Source organism: Triticum aestivum, chromosome 5B (assembly GCF_018294505.1).
Source record: "Triticum aestivum cultivar Chinese Spring chromosome 5B, IWGSC CS RefSeq v2.1, whole genome shotgun sequence".
Taxonomy (NCBI): Eukaryota; Viridiplantae; Streptophyta; class Magnoliopsida; order Poales; family Poaceae; genus Triticum; species Triticum aestivum.
Window position 1 is genome coordinate 37455832 of NC_057807.1, and position 5619 is coordinate 37461450.

Consider the following 5619-nt stretch of genomic DNA (forward strand, 5'->3'; position numbering starts at 1 on the left):
CGTGAACATCGAGGAGGGAGGGGGGTCGCCGATGGCGGGGATGGGGGAGGAGGAGTGGCAGAGGAGGGTGGGTTATTTACTCCGCTGCCAAGCGGCAGAGTAAATATAGACGCCGGATAAATGGTGGAGGAAAAATTATTCTCCTCTATGGATTTTGGGGCCCGGTTAGAGGAGTAAAACCAGATTTTTGCTCCTCTTACCAGTTACAGGGGATCAGCTAGAGTGGGCGCAACCGGGTTTTCACCCCTCTAACTGGTTATACTCCCTACGTCTAGGTGCATAAGTCATTTTAGGTTGTGCGCCTAGTCTGGATCCGGCGGAGGCGGCGAAGGGAGCGTCTCCGGCCCAACGTTCGAACCAGAACAAAGTCGACGCTCCGGAGCCGACCGAGATGGAAGTCCCGATGCGGAGAACCGGAAGGAGCTGAACGACCGACTGCCAGAACTGGGAGCCGCCAGTTTTCTGGCAGAAGGCGAGGGGCTGCCCGTGCAGGTATTTGTTCCGGATGATGTCGAGCCAAAGACCACCATGGCCTTGCGAGATGCGCCAAAGCCACCGAGAGAGAAGGGCGATATTCATTCGCTTAGAGCACATAATGCCCAGGCCGCCCTGCTCCCTAGGCTTGCAAATGTACGGCCAACTGACCATATGATACTTCTGCTTGTCATTCTCGCCAGCCGAGTAGAAGCGAGACTGGACTTTGGCAATCTCATGGTGCGGGGTCTCATGGAGGTTGTAGAAGCTCATAAGAAACAATAGGAGGCTGGAGAGGGAAGAGTTGATGAGAATAGTCCGGGCTGCCTTAGATGACCACCTCCCCTGCCAAGGTTCGATGCGCGTTTGGAGCTTGGCCACGGTCGGGCGCAAGTCCGCGACGGTGAGCCGGGAGTCACTAATGGGCGTACCCAAGTTGGTCATGGGAAAGGAGCCCAGGCGACAGTTAAGCCGGTTGGCAATGGCTAGACACTCCTCGGGAGGGTAGCCCATCACCATAACATCACTCTTGTCGAAGTTAATCTTAAGGCCAGGCATTTGTTGGAAGCAGAGGAGGAGGAACTTGAGGTTGGAAATGTCCGCCTCCGAGCCTTCGACCATGATGATGGTGTCGTCGACATACTGGAGGAGGGAAATCCCGGACCCTCCGGCAAGGTGGGGGTTGATCCCACGAATATGGCCAGCAGCCTTCGCCTTATCCAGGATGGTGGCAAGGGCGTCCACGACCATGTTGAACAGGCCGGAACGGGGAGAAGGGGTCGCCTTGTCGAACCCCACATAGGGTGGGGAAGAAAGGACCGATCTCGCTGTTGATGTTAACAGTCGTGCGACCGCAAGAGACCATCTGCATAACTCTGGTGATCCAACGGTCATCGAAGCCCTTCCAGAGTAACACTTCCCGAAGGAAGGACCAACTAATAGTATCATAGGCCTTATGGAAATCAATCTTCAGGAAGACAGCCTTGAGGTTTTGACAACTAAAAACATGGTCGGCGATGAGTTATGCAGATGACAGACGGACGGACGACGGCGACAGATGGACGACCATCGATCGAAGGTCAGTGATGAAGGCGGATATGGCATCGCGGTCCTAAGGGCGGCTAAAAGGCTACCAAAGTGATAACTGCTACCTCTTGAGCACTGCGTTGGATTTCCCCGAAGAGGAGAGGATGATGCAGCAAAGTAGCATAAGTATTTCCCTTGGTTTTTGAGAACCAAGGTATCAATCCAGTAGGATACCACGCACAAGTCCCTCGTACCTACACAAAACGATAGCTACTCGCAACCAACGCGATTAGGGGTTGTCAATCCCTTCACGGTCACTTACGAGGGTGAGATCTGATAGAGATGATAAATAATATTTTTGATATTTTTGATAGATAGATGCAAAGTGGAAAGTAAAAGGCAAAGTAAAAACAAAGCAAGTAATAAAGCGATAGAGATTGATATGATGAGAATAGACCCGGGGGCCATAGGTTTCAATAGTGGCTTCTCTCAAGAGCATAAGTATTCTACGGTGGGTGAACAAATTACTGTTGAGCAATTGACAGAATTGAGCATAGTTATGAGTATATCTAGGCAATGATCATGTATATAGGCATCACGTCCGAGACAAGTAGATCGAAACGATTCTGCATCTACTACTATTACTCCACTCATCGACCGCTATCCAGCATGCATCTAGAGTATTAAGTTAAAAACAGAGTAACGCCTTAAGCAAGATGACATGATGTAGAGGGATAAATTCATGCAATATGATAAAAAAACCATCTTGTTATCCTCGATGGTAACAATACAATACGTGCCTTGCAACCCTTTCTGTCACTGGGTAAGGACACCGCAAGATTGAACCGAAAGCTAAGAACTTCTCCCATTGCAAGAACTACCAATCTAGTTGGCCAAACCAAAAAGGATAATTCGAAGAGACTTGCAAAGATAACTCAATCATACATAAAAGAATTCAAAGAAGATTCAAATATTTTCCATAGATAATACTGGATCATAAACCCACAATTCATCGATCTCAACAAACACACCGCAAAACAAGATTACATCGAATAGATCTCCACGAGAGAGGGGGAGAACATTTTATTGAGATCCAAAAAGAGAGAAGAAGTCATCTAGCTACTAGCTATGGACACGAAGGTCTGAAGTAAACTACTCACACTTCATCGGAGGGGCTATGGTGTTGATGTAGAAGCCCTCCATGGTGGATGCCCCCTCCGGAGGAGCTCCGGAACAGGCCCCAAGATGGGATCTCGTGGATACAGGAGGTTGCGGTGGTGGAATTAGGTTTTTTGGCTCCGTATTTGGTGTGTCGAGGGTATGTAGGTATATATAGGAGGAAGGAGTACATCGGTGGAGCAACAGGGGGCCCACGAGATAGGGGGCGCGCCTAGGGGGCGCCCTCCACCCTCGTGACCGCCTCTGGCACTTCTTGGAGTAGGGTCCAAGTCTCCTGGATCATGTTCGGTGAGAAAATCACGTTCCCGAAGGTTTCATTCCGTTTGGACTTCGTTTGTTATTCTGTTTCTTCGAAACACTGAAATAGGCAAAAAACAGCAATTCTGGGTTGGGCCTCCAGTTAATAGGTTAGTCCCAAAAATAATATAAAAGTGGAAAATAAAGGACAATATAGTCCAAACCAGTAGATAAAGTAGCATGGAGCAATAAAAAATTATAGATACGTTGGAGACGTATCAATAACCCACAAGTGTAGGGGATCGCAACAACTTTCGAGGGTAAAGTATTCAACCCAAATTTATTGATTCGACACAAGGGGAGCCAAAGAATATTCTTGAGTATTAGTAGTTGAGTTGTCAATTCAACCACACCTAGATAACTTAGTATCTGCAACAAAGTATTTAGTAGCAAAAGTGGTATGATAATAAAGGTAACAGTGGCAAAAGTAAAGATAATAGTTTTTGGCTTTTTGTAGTAGTTGTAACAGTAGCAACGGAAAAGTAAATAAGCGAAGAACAGTATGTGAAAAGCTCATAGGCAATGGATCAGTGATGGATAATTATGCCGGATGCGATTCCTCATGTAATAGCTATAACATAGGATGACATAGAACTAGCTCCAGTTCATCAATGTAATGTAGGCATGTATTCCGTAAATAGTCATACGTGCTTATGGAAAAGAACTTGCATGACATCTTTTGTCCTACTCTCTCGTGGCAGCAGGGTCCTAGCGGAAACTAAGGGATATTAAGGCCTCCTTTTAATAGAGAACCGGAACAAAGCATTAGCACATAGTGAATACATGAACTCCTCAAACTACGGTCGTCACCGAGAAGTATCCCGATTATTGTCACTTCGGGGTTATCGGATCATAAACATAATAGGTGAATATAGACTTGCAAGATAGGATCAAGAACACACATATATTCATGAAAACATAATAGGTTCAGAACTGAAATCATGACACTCGGGCCCTAGTGACAAGCATTAAGCATAGCAAAGTCATAGCAACATCAATCTCAGAACATAGTGGATGCTAGGGATCAAACCCTAACAAAACTAACTTGATTACATGGTAAATCTCATCCAACCCATCACCGTCCAGCAAGCCTACGATGGAATTACTCACGCACGGCGGTGAGCATCATGAAATTGGTGATGGAGGATGGTTGATGATGACGACGGCGATGAATCCCCCTCTCCGGAGCCCCGAATGGACTCCAGATCAGCCCTCCCGGGAGAGATTAGGGCTTGGCGGCGGCTCCGTGTCGTAAAACGCGATGAAACTTTCTCTCTGATTTTTTTCTCCTCGAATGTGAATATATGGAGTTGGAGTTGAGGTCGGTGGAGGTTCAGGGGGCCCACGAGATAGGAGGGCACGCCCTATGGGGGGGCGCCCCCCTGTCTCGTGGATAGGCCGTGGGCCCCCTGGTGTATTTCTTTCACCCAGAAATTCTTATTAATTCCAAAAAGTGCCTCCGTGGATTTTCAGGACATTCCGAGAACTTTTCTTTTCTACACATAAAACAACATCATGACAGTTCTGCTGAAAACAGCGTCAGTCCAGGTTAGTTTCATTCAAATCATGTAAATTAGAGTCCAAAACAAGGGCAAAAGTGTTTGGAAAAGTAGATACGTTGGAGACGTATCAACTCCCCCAAGCTTAAACCTTTGCTTGTCCTCAAGCAATTCAGTTGATAAACTGAAAGTGATAAAAAAAACTTTTACAAACTCTGTTTGCTCTTGTTGTTGTAAACATGAAAAGCCAGCATTCAAGTTTCAGCAAATATTATGAAGTAACCATACTCACAATAACACTTAGGTCTCACAATTACTCATATCAATAGCATAATCAGCTAGCAAGCCATAATAATAAAACTCGGATGACAACACTTTCTCAAAACAATCATAACATGATATAACAAAATGGTATCTTGCTAGCCCTTTCTGAGACCGCAAAACATAAATGCAGAGCACCTTTAAAGATCAAGGGCTGACTAAACATTGCAATTCATGGTAAAAGAGATCCAGTCAAGTCATACCCAATATAAACCAATAGTAATGAATGCAAATGACAGTGTGCTCTCCAGCTGGTGCTTTTAATAAGAAGGGTGATGACTCAACATAAAAATAAATAGATAGGCCCTTCACAGAGGGAAGCAGGGATTTGTAGAGGTGCCAGAGCTCGATTTTAAAATAGAGATTGAATAACATTTTGAGCGGCATACTTTCACTGTCAACGCGACAACTATGAGATGGCTGCATCTTCCATACTACATGCATTATAGGCAGTTCCCAAACAGAATGGTAAAGGTTTATACTCCCCAACCACCAACAAGCATCAATCCATGGCTTGCTCGAAACAACGAGTGCCTCCAACTAACAGCAGCCCTGGGGGAGTTTTGTTTAATTATTTTGATTTGCTTTGATCTTTTTGGATCATGGGACTGGGCATCCCGGTTACCAGCCCTTTTCTCGTGAATGAGGAGCGGAGTCCACTCCTGTTGAGAATAACCCACCTAGCATGGAAGATATAGGCAGCCCTAGTTGTAACATGAGCTGCTCGAGCATACAAAACAGAATTTCATTTGAAGGTTTGGAGTTTGGCACATACAAATTTACTTGGAACGGCAGGTAAATACCACATATAGGAAGGTATAGT